The sequence below is a fragment of the Nomascus leucogenys genome, chromosome 6 (assembly GCF_006542625.1).
Source record: "Nomascus leucogenys isolate Asia chromosome 6, Asia_NLE_v1, whole genome shotgun sequence".
Classification (NCBI taxonomy): Eukaryota; Metazoa; Chordata; class Mammalia; order Primates; family Hylobatidae; genus Nomascus; species Nomascus leucogenys.
Window position 1 is genome coordinate 65,757,804 of NC_044386.1, and position 19,442 is coordinate 65,777,245.

The window sequence follows — 19,442 nt, forward strand, 5'->3', positions numbered from 1 at the left end:
GCTCTCTATTCTCTTCCATTGATCTATATGTCTATTTTTGTACCAGTACCATGCTGTTAGTATAGTTGGAAGTAGGTAGCATGATGCCTCCAGCTTTGTTCTTTTTGCTTAGGATTATCTTGGCTATTTGGGCTCTCTTTTGGTTCCACATGAATTTTAAAAGTTTTTCTAATTCTGTGAGGAATGTCATTGGTAATTTGATAGGAATAGTACTGAATCTATAAATCGCTTTGGGCAGTATGGCCATTTTAACAATATTGATTCTTCCTATCTGTGAGCATGTAATGTTTTTCCATTTGTTTGTGTCATCTCTGATTTCTTTGAGTGGCATTTTACAATTCTTGTTGTAAATATCTTTCATCTCCCTGGTTAGCTGTATTCTAGGTATTTTATTCTTTTTCTGGCTTTTGTGAATAAAATTGTATACCTGATTTGGCTCTCAGCTTAACAATTGTTGGTCTATAGGAATGCTAGTGAATTTTTTACATTGATTATGTACAGTGAGATTTTACGGAAGTTGTTTATCAGTTTAAAGAGCTTTTGGGCCTAGACTATGGGCCTTTTAGATATAAAATTATCTCATCTGCAAATAGGGTAGTTTGACTTCTTCTCTTCCTATTTGCATACCTTTATTTTTTTCTCTTGCCTTATCACTCTGGATGGGACTTCCAATGTTATGTTGAATAGGAGTGGTGAGAGAGGGCATCTTTGTCTTGTGCCAGTTTTCAAATGAAATACTTCCTGCTTTTGCCCATTTAGTATGATGTTGGCTGTGGGTCTGTCATAGATGGCTTTTATTATTTTGAGGTATGTTTCTTCAATACCTATTTTATTGAGAATTTTTAACATGAAGTGATGTTAAATTTTATCAAAGGTCTTTTCTGCATCTATTGAGATAATCATGTGTTTTTTGTCTTTATTTCTGTTTATGTGACAAATTGCATTTATTGATTTGCATGTGTTGAACCAACCTTGCATCCCAGGGATAAAGACTACTTGATTATGGTGGATAAGCTTTATGATGTACTATTGGATTCAGTTTGCCAGTATTTTGTTGAGAATTTTTGTATCGAAGTTCATCAAGGATGTTGGCCTGAAGTTTTCTTTTTTTGTTGTGTCTCTGCCAGGTTTTGGTATCAGGGTGATGCTGACCTCATAGAATGAGTTAGGGATGAGTCCACCTACTCAATTTTTTTGGAACAGTTTCAGTAGGAATGGTACCAGCTCTTTTTTGTACATCTGGTAAAACTGGGTTATTAATCCATCTGGTTCTGGGCTTTTAGTGGTTGGTAGGCTATTTATTACTGATTCAATTTCAGAGCTTATTTTTAGTTTGTTCAGGGATTCGATTTCTTCGTGGTTCAGTCTTGGGAGAGTGTATGTGTCCAGGATTTTATCCATTTCTTCTAGGTTTTCTAGTTTGTGTCCATAAAGGTGTTCATAACATTCTCTGATGATTATTTGTAGTTTTGTGGAGTCAGTGACAATATCCCTTTTGTAATTACTAATTGTGTTTATTTGGATCTTCTCTTTTTTTCTTTGTTAGTCTAACTTAGTTCTTAGTCTTGATCTCTAATTTTATTGTACTGTAGTCCAAGAGAGTGATTGTTATGATTTCAGTTATTTTGCATTTGCATAGGAATGTTTTGTGTCCAATAATGTGGTTGATTTTAGAGTATGTGCCATGTGGCAATGAGAAGAATGTATATTCTGTTGTTTTGGGGTGGAGAGTTCTGTAGATGGCTATCAGGTCCATTTGATCCAGTGATGAATTCAGGTCTTGAATATCTTTGTTAACTTTCTGCCTTGATGATCTGTCTATTTAATAATTTTTTCAACAAACCAACTCCTGAATTTGTTGATCTTTTGAATGTTTTTCATGTCTCAATCTCCTTCGGTTCAGCTCTGATTTTGGTTATTTGTTGTCTTCTGCTAGCTTTGGAGTTTGTTTGTTTTGATTCTCTAGTTATTTTAGTTGTGATGTTAGGTTGTTACATTGAGATCTTTCTAACTTTTTGATGTGGACATTTAGTGCTGTCAATTTCCCTCTTAACACTGCCTTAGCTGTGTCCCAGATATTCTGGTACATTGTATCTTTATTCTCACTAGTTTCACATAACTTCTTGAATTCTCCCTTAATTTCATTACTTACCCAAAAGTCATTCAGAAGCAAATTATTCAATTTCCATGTAATTGTATAGTTTTAAGTGATTTTCTTAGTCTTGATCTCTAATTTTATTGTACTGTAGTCCAAGAGAGTGATTGTTATGATTTCAGTTATTTTGCATTTGCATAGGAATGTTTTGTGTCCAATAATGTGGTTGATTTTAGAGTATGTGCCATGTGGCAATGAGAAGAATGTATATTCTGTTGTTTTGGGGTGGAGAGTTCTGTAGATGGCTATCAGGTCCATTTGATCCAGTGATGAATTCAGGTCTTGAATATCTTTGTTAACTTTCTGCCTTGATGATCTGTCTAATACTGTCAGTGGAGTGTTGAAGTCTCCCACCATCATTGTGTGGGAGTCTAAGTCTCTGAAAGTTTCTAAGAACTTGCTTTATGAATCTGGGTGCTCCCGTGTTGGGTGCGTATATATTTAGAATAGTTAGGTCTTCTTGTTGAATTGAACCCTTTACCATTATGTAATGCCCTTCTTTGTTTTGTTTTGTTTATCTTTGTTGGCTTAAAGTCTGTTTTGTCTGAAATTAGGAATATAATGTCTGCTTTTTTTCTGTTTTCCATTTGCTTGGTAGGTTTTCCTCCATCCCTTTATTTTGAGCTCATGGGTGTCATTGTCACTGCTTGTAAGATGAGTCTCTTGAAGACAGCGTACCAATGTATCCTGGTTCTTCATGCAGCTTGCCACTTTGTGCCTTTTAATTGGGGAATTTAGCCTATTTACATTCAAGTTTCATACTGATAGGTGTAGATTTGATCCATGTTAGCTGGTTATTATGCAGATTTGTTTGTGTGGTTGCTTTATAGTGTCACTGGTCAGTGTATTTAAAGTTATTTTTGTAGTGGCTGGTATTTATCTTTCCTTTCCATATTTGGCGCTTCCTTCAGGAACTCTTGTAAGGCAAGTATCCAGGTAACAAATCCCCTCAGCATTTGCTTGTCTAAAAAGGATCTTATTTCTCCTTCACTTATGAAGCTTAGTTTGGCCAGATATGAAATTCTTGGTTGGAATTTCTTTTCTTTAAGAAAGTTTAATATTGGCCCCCAATCTCTTCTAGCTTTCTGCTGAGACATCTGCTGTTAGTCTGATGGGCTTCCCTTTGTAGGTGACCTGTCCTTTCTATCTAGCTGCCTTTAACAGTTTTTTCTTTCATTTTGACCTTGGAGAATCAGATGATTATACACATCTCTTCTTAAGGATGCCGGGTAGATTTTGAGAGCATATGAGTATTACCTAACAATTTTTACAGACAAATTTCTCTCTTGACTCTGCTAGGCCTATTTTTTCTTGTTCTTCCTCCTTCCCCTCCTCCTCCTTTTCCCCCTCCTCCTCCTTTTCCTCCTCCTCCTCCCCTCCTCCTCCTCCTCCTCCCCTCCTCCTCCACCCCTCCTCCTCCTCCTCCTTCTTCTTCTTCCTTTTATGGAGACAGAGTCTCGCTCTGTCACCCAGGCTGCAGTGCAGTGTCATGATCTCAGCTCACTGCAACCTCTGCTTCCCAGGTTCAAGCAATTCTGCTACCTCAGCCTCCCAGGTAGCTGGCACTACAGGCACATGCCACCACGCCTGGCTAATTTTTTGTATTTTAGTAGAGATGGAGTTTCACCATGTTGCCCAGTCTGGTCTTGAACTCCTGAGCTCAGGCAATCCACTCACCTTGGCCTCCCAAAGTACTAGGATTACAGGCGTGAGCCACCGTGACTGGCTGGCCTATTTCTTCTTAATGAGAAAAAACAAATTGGGATTAAGTAGTTCTGCTTTATCTGTTATCCTTACTCCATTTGCTCCTAGCAGAAGGCCAATGCTTTCTTGTTTTTCCTATACAAAGCATAACTGAAACCAAGCTCCTTTTGGTCACCCACATTCACATCAGACTCCACTCCCTCTACCTTTGGTTTCCAGATCCCATTCAAATTAATTTACCCCACTCTCTATATCAATCCTGATCATGTACCTTTTCTTTTATTTTTGGCTAATTATCATTGAAAAGATTAATTCACTTGAGATCTATACAGCAACAGTAAATTACTTAGCTGTCTCCCCTCTTCCTCTCTGTTATTAATAATTTCATACCAGCAGATGGTTTTGCAATAGTTAACCATCTCTTTTGGGGTCCTTTGGTGAGCAGCCTTGAATTCAACTTCCCCAACCTTTCACCTTTTCTTGTCTTATATTCCTACCTATGTTGCTAGAACAAATCTATTCCCATACCATTACTACTTTATTTTTCACTGACATCTGGTCTAATTCATTTTTTAAATGCCTATTCCCTCTTAGTTCTCAGAGATACTCTTGGCTTTTTGGTAAATCCTTCATTTTCTCCTGCCTCACTTGACCTTTCTCCTTGGCATCCATGCATGATTCTTTAGTCTTCAATTCAGTTTGAGCATTAAAGCCCTGTAGCTATTCCCTGCTTAACAGTCCCTTCAGATTTCGGTATAGAGTATACAGTTTTTCTCTTGACATTATTCTCTACCAACCTCTTTGCTGCCAAAAAATGGTGACCTAGTTTAAGTAGGTCTTTATAATGACAGTTTTCCTCATTTCTTGAAATATTAGATACTTTCCCAGTAGTTATTTCACTTTTTAAGAAATACTAAGTTATTACTGTGTAATAAATGTTCTCTCACCATGATAATAAATTATAGGATAATTTAATTTGATGAATTTTAGAATTCTTTTTTTTTTCCTTTACAAAAAGCAAAAATGTGCTAACAATCTTGAAGTTCTGTTCTCCCTTTCCTGTCCTTATATGGTGGGGTGTTGTTTCCTTTACAATTCCTCACCGAAACATCCCTCACAGCACTTCACTTGCCTGCCTGTAAAGAGGATCAATGATATTTTAACACAGAATCACCATAAGCTTAGCAAAAGCAACCCAAAGCATATTTTTTCAAACTGTTGACTTGTTTGACTCCCACTTACCTCCTCTCTGAATGAGCACAATTTTCCCTTTGTCTGTGTGCCATTCCCTCAAACCCAATGCTATCACATACTCAAGATCTCTCTTAACATGGCAAAAGATAAATCTGATAGCCGATGTTTACTCATAGGCTAATAACTTACAGTGATACCTCTCACAAGAGAACCTGATAGAAGAAGGTAATATTTAATTCAAATATATTACTTTCACTGGGAAAGCCAGGCTCTGTGACATGTTTCAAGAGACAAATTGAAAGCAGAGGTAACTTGCAAATTGTACCACATAGGTGACTGATTTCTGCATCCTCATGTAGGTCTGACCAAAAGCCCAATTTAAACAAGTCCTTGTTTCACTTTCTCTATAGACACATCCATATTCTAGGAAGCTTGCATCTCCTATCAGGCAAAGGCAGCTCATTTCCTATTTCTCATTACCTCTCTACTGAAATAAAAACAGAGCCCAGTGAAACTTATCATACACCTTGGGATTTTTGGAATGCAGACAATAATCAACTATGAAGAACTGGCTAGCATAGCTCCTAATTATTAACTCTGCCACATTTTGATTGTTCAATAAATTTAAGAACATAAACTAAAATGGAAAGGATATGAATTCCAGGTAGAATACAATACAAATTTATAGAGTTTTGCAAAACCCTTGCCCCTTGCAAATAAATTTACATGCCCTTCAGCCTAAGACACAGTGGCATCTGAACAGTCTCAGGGATTAACAGTTTTAAATTCTGGTTGGACTCCAGATGCCAGCTGTACAATACCACCATCCTTCTTTAATAGAAAGTTATAAGTATCCAGAAGTCACAGGAGTCTGGCTGGCTTCTATCCAGGACAAGAATGTAGAGGAGACGTAATCAATATGCCCTAGCCTGTCCTGCAAGGTTTATTTTAAAGATTACTTTGAGTTATGGTAGGGTCTTTGTGAAATAGATCATCCTTACAGAGTAAAGCAGATCCATGGAGGTGTCCTGGATGGGTCTTCAGGGAACCAGAGCAAAATGTCAAGAAGCCCTCGAAGTCTCTCTTTTTATTTTATGAGGAGTAGAGGGTCGATAGTAGTGATTGGTAGAGCCCAGTTGATGAAAAGGTCCATAACATGGGAGGATGCTTCCAGCAGTGATTGGCAGAGGGACCAGGTTGCAGCTTAGAGGCAAGAATAAAAGTTGCATAAGCAACACGAGCTGAGCCCAAACACTGGGTAATCTAGAAATAGCCTTGTCAGAAAAGCCATGCTGGAGAGAATTACAGAAATCAATTTTGGTTGCAAGCAAAGCCTTGTTTAAAATTTCAGCTTGCTAGATACTAACAACTATGAGAGATTCTTCGATTCAAGAAAATTGGAGGCAAATGCTTTGGGATACTACTGTGTGATTGACATGGTTGAGTTCCAGGAGAGAAATGTGGTATCTTCGTAATGAGGTTGAGAAAAATCTTCCCATACTGCTACACCATAGTTTCTACTATCACTGTAAATATTACTAGTAGGTGAAATTAAAATGTTTATGAAAGTACTTTATAAACTTTAAAGCATTTACATTTGTAAATAGTTGCTATCCATTTACTACAACATTAATTTATTCTCTAATAATTAGTAGAATTAGTGGAATCTTTTTTTAAGTCAATAACAGCTTGTGGTAGGTGAGAGTATATTTTGTGACAACTGAAAAACTTAACAGAAAACAATTATTATAGGACAGCTTTTTGTGGTGACAAGAAAAACAGATAGAAACTATTGGAAGTTCATTTAACTCTTGATCCTGACCAGATACAATATGCACAAAGGCTAATTTGACTAAAGTACCTCCTCATAAACTCTGGATCATATAGGAAATTTCTTGTTTCCATTGTTTTTAGTTACTACAGCTCATCTCTACCTTCAATGCTTATGTTTATCTGTCAGCTTGTGAACCCACTCACTTCATCCTGCAGTTCCTTCTATGTTTGGAGCCAATTTACAACCAAGTCTGCTTTGATTTCACCTTCATCTTCAGTATAACTTTTAATCCCTTTGCAATCTGGCCTTTATCTGCATAATTCCACTGCAACCAAATTTCTCCAAGCTTACCAGTGGTTTCTTCTGCATCACACTCTTTTACACTCTGGATGACATTAAATGTTTTGATCTCCTGCCTCCTTTTTAAAAACTGGTTCTTACCTAACCTCTACAATTGTTTCCTCTCTTCCTTATTTAAATCTTCTATAGGTCTCTTTCCCTCCCACCCACCTGCTGTCATTCATGCTTTAGTTTTTGACCCTACTGTAACGGCTCTCTGTCTTTTCTCCTTCAGAAAATTTATCTATTCTTGAGGGTGCAATCACCATCTTTATCATCTAAATATTATATTTCAGGTAACAAATCTCGTACATCTCTGCCTATTAATCTTCAAAAACCACTGCTTTGTTCATGTTGTTCTCCATTTTTAAGAGATAACACATATGCCTGGATTCATTCCTTCTAATCACATTGTTCTCATTTCCTTAATTACATGTTATTATCATTCTCTGCTCCTGAAATATTATCCCTGTTTTTGCCATTAATAGAAATTATGGGCTTCTCTGAGACCCATCCTCCACAGTTGACCTCTTCCATGAGCATGTCTTGATAAATCCTAGTCCAACAATGATATGGCCTCATTAAATGTTTCTACCCCTTTTCTATGCCACACAATCATTACCTTTTATTATCTAGTTTATCTAGATCATCAGTCTCAAAATATAACACACTGCATGATCCCATTCATATATTTTCACAAAAACAAAGCTACAGTGATAAAGAACAGATCAGTGGCTGCCAAGGTTTGGGGGGAGACTATGACTGTAAAGGGATAGCACAAGGGGCTTTTAGGGGTGATAGAACTGTTCTGAATCCTGATTGTAGAGGTCATTACACAAATCTATTCATGTGTTAAAATTCATAGAACTTGACATCTAAAAAGTCAACTTTACTGTGTGATCATTTGAAAAATAAATTTTTAAAAGGAGTTAGGGCTCTGGATAATGTTTTCATCTCTTTTATTCATTTTGAAAACTTTGGAATAAAAAAGGGAGCTCGTTAAAGACTAGAGCTGGTCTGTGGATAGTTTTTAAGTATCGGACTTATCTTCTGGGTTCTGTATGGCTCCACAATGAGGGTGTGGGCACATGTATATTGGCCATTAACTATGAAAAAAAAAGCATGAAGTAAAATAGAGTTTTACAATAAGTGCCACTCGGCCAATTTAGCAAATAGGCAAAAGCAATCCTCCCAAAATGTCTTCTCATAGATTGTAGCTATGAGTGACCATGACTGTAAAAAGAAAAGCTAAGAGTTAAGAGAAAGGCACCCAGTATCAACTCTGAAGGTGATAGAACTTAGGAGGCATCTCAGGTCACAATTCTTTCTCTTAACGCTAGGTCATTAGTAATTGGTAGAGTCTGATTTCACCAAGATTCTATAGCCTATCTGTGTTTTGGGGTTTGGGGGGCGGTTCTTGTCTGTTTTTGTTTCTGTTTTGAGACAGGGTCTCACTTTGTAACACAGGCTGGAGTGCAGTGGCCAATTTTGGTTCACTGCAGCCTCCAACCTCCTGTGCCCAAGAGATCCTCCCACCTCAGCCCCCGAAATAGCTAGGACTATAGGCACATGCCACCACGCCCAGCTAATTTTTTCTATTTTTTTGTAGAGACAGAGTTTTGCCATATTGCCCAGGCCGTTCTCAAACTCCTGAGCCCAAGCAATCCACTTGCATTGGCCTCCCAAAGTGCCAGGATTAAAGGCATGAGCCACCACACCCGGCCTGTGACTTTATTTCTTATCTTGATAGAAGCAATTATATTTTTATACTGCCACAGAACAAATACAACAGTGACTTGTTTCACAATTTATGCAGCTGACTTCATGTACTTTTTGACAACATTGTCATGTCTCTGAATTATAAATTTTTCTCCTTCTGCAGTTTGGGGTCTAGTGGGGGATGAGGGGAATATATTATCTGTAATTCCCCTCTGATGTTACACTAATGGTTAAGTGCCTGACTTGGGGTAAGCTTTACCAAAAACCTTCAGTCTTCAGTCTTTTACAAGTCTCCTATAATCTTCTTCAATCAAAAGTTACCACCTCAGGGACATTGCCTTCTTTGCAGGCAGCTAGAACTTCCACAACTTTTTGTTAGGCAGAACTTTTCTAACCCAAGGCATGATCAATATATTTTAAAACTAGAGGCAGTCCCCTTTGCTAAGGTTATCTGCAACCATTTCTTTTATTGCCGCTCACAGTTGGAGATTTTCTTATTGAAATGTAATCAGCACCATGATAGCCTTGCCACTCTCGAAGCTCCCAGTGATCTCTTCAGAACCTTGAAGTACTCCTCCTTGAGGAAGGCCGGATCAAGCAATGGCCCCAGGCTCTCTGTGGGACACCTCAGATATTATGTGATGGGCACTTGCCCCTCTTGAAGCATCTCATCCAGGCTTGCTATTCAAGGTTGAAATGCTTCCTTCCCAGGAACAAAAACAGGCCTGAATATAGTCTCTTTTACAGACACTGGGTTCAATCAGGGGAGAGCTTTTTTGCCTGTAGAATGCCTTGTTTTAAGGCTTTGGGCTTGACAACCATCATGTCAAGGAGCCAATCAAAGGCCCAGCATATCAATACTAACTCTCCCCTCTACCTCAAGCAGTATTTCTGCATTCATATGGGCACTGTCCCAAAACCATTTTCTCAAAAAACTCTGAGGAAGTTGAGGAAAGTTTATTTAGCTACCTCCAGGAGTTTACTCTTGGTAGTTTACTTAACTACCCATTAGGTAGTACAGTTGGCTCTGTTACCACTGGGAGGCTATATAACCCTATTAGAGAATTGTTATAAAGCAAAAAAGCTAAGCCAGAGAGTACCAGGCTTTGCACAACTTTGAGATTATTCTTAATGCCCCATTGCTCATGGCAAAGTACACCCCTAAATTGCCAGGTAACACCTCCCTAGCCCCACTGTTGGAGAATTAGCACAATAGCAATGGAAGAGAAAGGATATCGAAAAGACAAAATTAGGGTAAACATATTGCTCAGCATCCCAAGAGGGATCTCCAACTAACGAGGGATGGTTCCTCACCCTTTAGAGGGAAAATTCTGAAGCATACTTTATACAGTCTCCGAAGGTGCCATGACAAGACTAAGCCTCCGTTGCCCATAGAGGAAACCCACACATTAATACACGATTCATTGGCTTCCCCTTCCATCCCTCACTTCCTCACTCCCTCACGATGCTTCCTGAAGTAACCTTCAAAATAAATTACTTGTGTCCAATTTATCAGAGTATTTGTTTGGGGCAAAATAATTTAACAGAGTGTCTGCGTCTCATACACAAATTTTTTTGTGATTTCAACTTTCCAGGCTTTCTGCTGATTGGATGTGATTTATTTTTATTCAAAGAATATTTATAGACAGCAGCAATTTTATATTATGCATGCCCCTGCATCTTTGGAATTCTTAGATTACAAAGAGAAATAAGAGCTGAAAATTAAATACACACACACATGTATTAGAATGTGTAAAATAGGAGTAATAAAAAAGTTGCAAATGCGAGAGGCACAAAGGATCTCAGAGGACCAGGATAGAAGGACTAAAGGAGCTGACAGTGGAGCAGGACCTTAAAGTGTAGCAGGAATGCGGCATCCAAAAGTCCAAAAGAAGTTCCAGGCAGAGGAAAGGATGAGTGAAGACACTGAGTCAGGAAAGCACAAGGTGTGTATAGGAAACAATGAGTAGTTCCGCTTATTCCAAGTACAATATGTAACAAGGACAAGTAGTGAAAGATTAAAATGGAAAGGTAGGGTATTGTCAGATCATGGATTCCCAATCTATGCAGGGTATTGGGAAAGCAATAACATACCATTAAAAATATTTGAAAAAAATAATAGAAATATCATATCTTTCATGTCTCAGTTTATCAGTCGAGGTATGTTTACCTTTACCCCTTTACACCGCTGACCCTACTTCTCACTCTATCAAGGCTTCTTGCTTTTTCTCCCTTCATAGCATTATTATAATATGATGTTGTTTTTGATTAATTTCTATCCTATTATTACTCTCCCTCAGTGATATGTAAGTCTCAAGTGACCTATTTAATACTATGCATTTAGTGAATTTTATAGCATCTTCCAAATAGTAGGTGCTCATTTTAAATACGTTGAATATATGAATGAATGAGTGGTCATGTTTTCTAATGGTTCTGACACTTTATCTGATATTTCTCTGACAAAAGACTAAGCACACTTCACTTTCTCCTCCTCTCATACAGTGTATTCAAACTCAGATCAAACCTACAATGTCCCAGGCTTCCAGACTCACACAGATTTAACTTTAATTATGGTTATATGTGATTTGAGAATGTGCCAAGAGACTCACCTGACAGCCTCTACTATTCTATTTAATCAAACTTGAACAGAGGACTTGGCTGTTTACGCTCTTGGTGCATGTGAAGTTCCAGGCGGGAAGGTTTTTGTTGAGAGCCTGGCTGGTTGATGTGCAGAACTGGTCCTTCCACCAGGTAGGGATTTCCTGCCACTTCATAGGTTAACCCAGATGAGTAAAGGAAGGCAATGTGGCATGCTTTTTTTCTGTTTGTTATAAGTTTTCTATTGTTCTAGCCAGGCCTATGTCTCTATAAGTCCATACACCCTTGGTTAGAACACAAGTCTTTGTATTTTTGATATTGACTCTTAACATTAGACACTGAATGTGCTATAGGAACCTGAGTCTCTCATTTACAAAATAAAGAAAGGATTCATGTCAACCAGAGAAACAACTTCTCAAGGCTTACTACAAAAGAATGAAACTCTTGAGCAGACAGACAGCATCTGTGACCACCTGGCCTGAGCATAGGTCATTCCTCCAACAGCACAAGAATGACCTCAACACATTATTGCAACACTCTTAGGCAAGAGAATGTGTCAAAACTGGCAGCTCCACCAACTCGGCTAGAAACGCAACACATCAAAAAATGATTGGGGCAGCTAAAGAGGAAGAAGGTGCTTCTCTCTACGCAGAACCCAGAGTGACATGCCCAGGAACTCAAAGAAAATCAGGGTAGTTAATCACTAGCCATGTTTAACAATAGCAGTGATCACAACAGAAAGAAAAATAGAAAAAGGATATCTCAAGTTAAATGTAAACAACAAAAAAAATGGCTAGATAAAAGGGAAGAGGGATGAGAATAATCTTGATTTCATTCTGAAAATGCAGCCTTTCCAGCCTCCATTGTTCATGGCCTCATGTTTCAACAGTCCTACCAGTGTCTCCTGTTTTCAATTTTCCAGCCCAGACTCCCAAATGCTTCCCTGTTAATCCATCCTCCTTTTTTTACTTCTCTTTTTCTGTATCCTCTTTCCCTTCTTTTCCCTTTCTCCTCCCTGTCACCCCATACTTGTTAAAATCGTTATTTGCATATAGTATTCATAATAACTTCATTTCGTAGCAAAGTGACTTACATGGGGGGGGGCACTTTTGATAAATATTCATTTAAGATTACTTTTCTCCCTCTTTTGCCACAGCTCCCCGCCCCACTAACCCATGGAGCCACCATTCTTTTTGTAGTTCACAAAACGAATGAAGTGCAAGGATTTCACTTCAGTAAGAAACAGGAATCAGGACTTTTGTCACTGACTTTCATGAACTGGGCTTCCAACTTTTAAATGTGGTGCATAATTGACACTTTGATACTTTTAGGCTATGGTGTATTCTCACACTCTCGTGGGGAAAAAATACTTGCTGACACAATCAGGAAACAGATGGTGACAAAGATCTTATACTTTGGTGCCAATCAATATGTTTTACTTGCCACTACTAAAATCTCATTTGTAGGACCCAGGAATTTAAAGGAATTTTTCTGTTCTTTTTTTCTATCCTTTAAAGACTATTTTTAAGATTCTTCAGGGCTTAAAAGTTTTATTTCATTTTTCCTTTTCAGTTTTATTAATGCAATTCTAGAAGGGTTTTAGCTTGTATCTGCCAGAAAAAAAAATAGTGAATTTAAAGTGTTTTCTTCTTTATTGTCAGTGACAGAATAATTCTCTTAACCCTTTCCCCTAACATTCAAACACCTCCCTTGAGTATAACTACCCTAGCCTTGAATAAATAATGTTTTGGATAATGATGAATTCCACAATTGTGCAATGAGATAGCAACAGAAATGCTTATTCCCATCCCTTCATAACTGTTGGTTTACAAAACAGTGACTACCTGTCAACCAATCAAGCGAACAAAAGGAGTATTTCTAGAAGGGGTAGACAATAATATTTTAATCAGAATACAAAAAAATGAGTTGGAACTTTATGAGGAAAAATAATCAGATATCATATCTGATTGGGAACTCCTCCACTGAACCAAGTTTCTGAAAGGCAGGGATAATGTTTTATGCTACTTCAGAGCCCACACAGCCATATTTAACAAATATTTGCTAAGTTGACTCTGTAGCAGTCTGTGAACTGGCTAGATAGATGTACACCAAAAGAAGATGTACACCTTGTTTATGGAACCCTAATATCTTTGATTTGCATTGTGACTTTGAGAGTTTGGAATGCCTAGAAATGTATAGGTAAGTTCATCTTTATGCAGCATCAGCCTAAGCAACTATTGGAGCCAGATTTAATTAGGTATCTTTTCTTTCATTGTACTTTTCTCCTCCATGTTCAAATTGGTTATTAATGTCTTGCAAATAATTTAAAAATATTTGTTGAGTATGAACTTCATGGAGGATACAGAAGAAGAAAACTGCAATGTGTTTATCATACACTTTATGCCAACCACACATAAGCTACATAACTTAACCCTCAAAACAACTGTGCAAGGGAACTGTTATCATTATTCCCATTTCAAAATGAGGGAACAAAGACTCAGAAATACTAATTAGCTAGCCTAACCCCATGCAGATTGTGACATAGCTGGAACATAATCCTAAATCTATCTGGCTACAATGTCTATTGCACAGGCAGACTAATTTTACTTTAATTTCCTTGAGTCTACACCAGCCGTATGCTCCTATTTCTAAGATCATAAACAAGTCATTACTTCTAAACTCTCAGTTACTTCTCTAATAGCTTACCCAGCAAGGTTTTTGGCTCTGACATCCTAAAAGAGCTCTTCCGATACAGGTTGGGTTTTCATCCTTATTCCCAGTCCTTCTCAGAAGTTCATAAAAAGTCTGAAAGTGTCCCAATCTAACTCTGTAGATCAGACTTCCTAAAAAATTCTCTAAACCCTAAACTGATTACAATCTTTCATAGAAACAAATGCATGACATAAACATCATGTAATTCTTCTGCTCAAAACCTTCCAATAAATCACCATTTTCTTCAAAGCAAAAAAATCTTTGGCTTTCCAACGGCCTATAAGGCATTGTATTATCTGGGCCCTCCTCCATTACTTTTCCGATGGTCCCTCCTACTATTTTCTCCCTGGTTCATGATTCTCTGGCCATGCTTCCTTCCATGAGTTTCAGTCCTGCTCCCACATCAGGGCCCTTGCATTGACTGTTCCTCCTACATGCTGCATTCTTCACCAGCTACACAGATAGCCCACTCCCTTTTCTCCTTCAAGTCTTTCTTTGAAAGTCACCTTCTCAGTGATATCTGCCCTCATCCTCCCATTTAAAATTGTAACCAAACATAACCAAGAGTTCTTAATCTCCTTTACCCTGTTAAGCTTTTTTTGGTAATATTTATCAATTTCTAACATACTTTATATTTTAATTATCTCTTAGGCTCACTATTCATTATCTGTATCTTGCACTGGAAGTAAGTTCCACAAGGGCAGGAATTGTTTTAAATTTTGCACATGAGCATATCTGAAGCATATAAAACAATGTAAATAATAGGTACTCAATAAACGAATAGCTACACATGTGAAAACATATATATTTGTGTGCTCTCAAACATCTGAATTTCTCAGGAGGAGCACAAAACAATAATAAGAATTATAATTATCTGGTTTATGAATTTAGATTCTATCCACATGACTTCATATTTCTTTTGCATGAAAAAAGTCCAACAAGAATAATCAAAGATCCAGCTGCACACATATCTTCAAAAGGCCATTAGATACCATATGCATTTTATTTTATAATAAATTGACTTATTTGAATTAGAAACCTCAAAGTTCATGTATCAGGGAAAATCTCTCACATAAACTGAAAAGTATATAGAGATCAACATAAAAAGGCCATCCAGACTCTACTTTGTTTTTTCATCTGTCTGTTCATCGTTGAGTTTCCTGCTGCCTCTTTAAGTCTGTGCTATTCTCTTAGGTGTAGTGCTCTATTTCTCCCAACTCAAGAGGAAAACAGTCTCCCATCAAACATGGTGCTGTGGCTCAGACTTCCTTAAGCGCTGCACCAGATTTATTGCTAGCTTCATCACTTATCAATAAAACCGGCTTACACACCTTGCTCTATCTCGACAGCCGTTTCTCCAGACATCAGGAACCAAGGTTTACAAAGACTCTCGACTTTATCTGGGCTCTGTGATGTACAATATCATGGCAACGAGGCATTTTCTCTTTGTTCTGGGGAAACTTGAGCCATAATGTGCCAGACTGGTGTTCATGCTGATTGTGATAAAGAGCCACACACTCGAGCATTTTCTCTCACTCTCCTCTCTTCTTTTTTCTCTCCTCTCTCTCTCTCTTTTAAAGAAACAGGTGTTGGCATGGATTAGAGAAAAATTACATCATTTCGAAGAGAAGAGGAGGAATGGAAAGGAGAAAAAAATAGGGAAAAAAGTGGCAACCAGACCCAAATACATTTGCACATATAAAGCTGTTCTAATGAGAGCCAAATTGATTTGACATTCAGTGGCAGTTTGAAGCCAAGAAAAGCAAAGCAGCCTACAAAAGGCCTAGCTCATTGTTTATGGAGTGTCATACTCTATCATCTGTGAGACCAATAACAGGGATGGGAAGACCTTTAAAGGCAGGGTGTGTGCTGGGAAGGGCTGCGTAGATACCACCAATGTCAGATCTGATAGACGGATTGTACACAGCTTCCTGAGCTGAGATGATGTTTGTCAGATAAGGCAGATATCCTCTGCAGATTACACATTAGCTAGCAAATTTGTAAAGTGTTAGCATTCTTTGAGGACGTGTGCTATGCTCAGGGAGGCACATTTTGTGTGGGTCTAGGGGAAAAAAATTCTCGTAAAACTATTAACCAACAGAAGAAGGTAATGAATTACATGTCATTCAAATGGAACCATATGCATGATATTGTAAAAGCCTCATAACCATCACAAATAAGGATGGTCCCTTCACCGCCGGTAATACACATTGCAGGTATGCATATGTACACAGTTCACAGAATGAAGAAAGTCATATTAAAATAGAAATTATTTCCATTAGCCTTAGTTTTCAAAAAAGAAGCTATATAAATGTTTGGTCATTTCAATACTGTTAACTGGCCAGGGATTTAGTATTCTGCAGCTCATTGTTTAAAATACCTGGAGAGGAATGAGGTGTTTATTAAATGTCAGCACATGACAAGGTGGATTAAACAAGTCTTCCTAGAAATATGTGAAATGCTAGAGTGTTACAGTCTGTGTAAAAATAAGAGTTTTCTTTCTCCCTATCCTCAAGCCTCAAGCCCAGCCTATTACTTTGATATTAGATTCTGTATATGATTCAGATATTAGTGTTTACTTTTGGACTTCACAAAGGAAAGCTGATTTAATTGCAGAGTATTGATGAGTGATCTCAAATCAAAAATTTCTGCCTCTTTTATCTCAATGTTCTAAACACTCATAGGGCTAAGAATAGAATTTGACCTTAAGTAATTTAGACTTCAGAGTGTCTCTCCAGCATGAATTTTATAGCAGTATAAAATAGTGTGTATATAAGACAAGGAGTAAATACCAAAATGGTGTGCAGGGAGCTTATTAATATATCATGAATAACCAGAACTCCTATGAATTTAAACTTATACATCTTTAATATAAATTCAAAAAGATAAAAAGAAAAGAATTATTGTTGAAAGGAAAAATAATAGCACAAATTGAGATTTTATTATTCACATTTATCTTGTACAGCCGTACGATGCTTACTTGATATTCTTTGGGACTCAATATGGCTTGATGTTCCTTTGCCCCATATGATGCTGAGGGTCATGGGTGGGAGAAATCTGAATAATTACACGTAAAAAACAATTGGAAGAGTTTACCAGGACCTCTGCCCCTAGTTACTTGCATTCAGATAGTGAGTTATAGACATTTTATAGCACCTTTGTGGAGCATAAACATCTTATTCTGAGCAAAACTGGAATCCCTTAGCCTGTACCCTGTGCAGTATATAAGAATGAAAGCTAGCGCCATGGCCAGGCTGAGACACAATGTTTGATACACAGCTTTTCTTCCTTCTTGTCACCACCACACCAATGGAATCACCATATGGAATTCAATTCTACAAACATTTACTGTGCCCACATTGTCTTGATGCTGGGGATACATAGTTAAATAAGACCTTATTCCTTACTCTTATGAAGCTTTATCAAAATGTGCAGAGTATTAGGCAAGAATCCCTCTTGCTCCCTCGAGATCTCAGGCCCTCCCACCACCATCTGAGTGCATGCCATCTGGTTGCATAACTGTATGCCTCACTGAACAGAAAGATAAACATTTCTTAATAGGGATCTGATGGAGCTGGAGACCCAGAGAGTCTAAGTGAACAAGTATGAAAACCTTAAATTAAAACTCAGCCACCTTCGCCTATGGATCACGTGGCCAAGGAAAATAGGGGTTCAAAATAATAACTTCTTTTTTTTTTTTTTTTTTTTTTTTTTTTTTTTTTTTGAGACGGAGTCTCGCTCTGTCGCCCAGGCTGGAGTGCAGTGGTGCGATCTCGGCTCACTGCAAGCTCCGCCTCCAGTGTTCACGCCATTCTCCTGTCTCAGCCTCTCCGAGTAGCTGGGACTACAGGCGCCCACCACCACGCCCGGCAAATTTTTTTTGTATTTTTAGAAGAGACGGGGTTTCACCGTGGTCTCGATCTCCTGACCTCGTGATCCACCTGCCTTGGCCTCCCAAAGTGCTGGGATTACAAGCGTGAGCCACCACGCCTGGCCTTATTTTGGGATATAATTTCTACAAATAGCAATAAGAATATAAAAATGATTTATATTCTTCTATATGTAGGTATTTCATGGCTTTGAGAAACATTTTAAGCATAACTTGGGTTAAGTTGATTAAGACAGTCTATGTGTTCTATAAAGCATAGCAATTAACATGATTATCACTTCTGAGTCTTTGTCATATAAACTGATTCCTGCTAATTTTTTAAGCAACGTAGCTGTCAGAATAATTCTGCCCTCTTTGGATTAATAATTAATAGTAACAAGCCTGGGTTTAAGTATTGTTTCTGCTTCTTACTAGCTAGAAAACCTTAAACATTTTAATTATCCCTTCTGTATCTTAATTTCTTCATCTGTAAAATGGGGATAATAAAAGAGGAACTATGGGCTGGGTGCAGTGGCTCATGCCTGTAATCCCAGCACTTTGGGAGGCCGAGATGGGTAGATCACCCGAGGTCAGCAGTTCAAGACCAGCTTGGCCAACATGGTGAGACACCATCTCTACAAAAAAATACATGATGGCGGGTGCCTGTAATCCCAGCTACTTGGGAGGCTGAGGCAGGAGAATCACTTGAACCCGGGAGGCAGAGGTTGCAGTGAGCAGAGATTGAGCCTCTGAACTCCAGCCTGGGCGACAGAGCGAGACTCTGTCTCAAAAAAATAAATAAATAAAAAATAAAAGAGAAACTATAAAGATTAAAACCAAAAAAAAATTGGTAAAAGCCACACAGCACATATTAAACTAATAATGCCAACAACAATAACTTTTAATTTCAGAAATAATCCCAATAATGTATTTTTTAAAATTCAATAACTGTTCCACCGAATTTGTACTGGAAATGTTCATGGTAACATTAGGGAAAGATGAAGAATGGTGGAAGAAAGTTTCTGATCATCTCTCCTCATCAAATCAAATGATATTCCTTTTAAAAATGCTGGATTGTATCTTTTCTTTTTTTCTTTTTTTTTTGAGATACTGTCTCGCTCTGTTGCCCAGGCTGGAGTGCAGTGGAGCAATCTCAGCTCACTGCAATCTCTGCTTCCCTAGTTCAAGAAATTCTCCTGCCTCAGCCTCCCCAGTAGCTGGAATTACAGGCGCACGCCACCACGCTTGGCTAAAAAGTGTTGGATTGTTTCTACATACAACATATTCTTCTACCTACATGTGTATTTGTTGGCACATGAATATGTGGTTTTCCATATTGGCCATATCATAGCCTGTTTTTTGGTGTAAAATGTTATCAC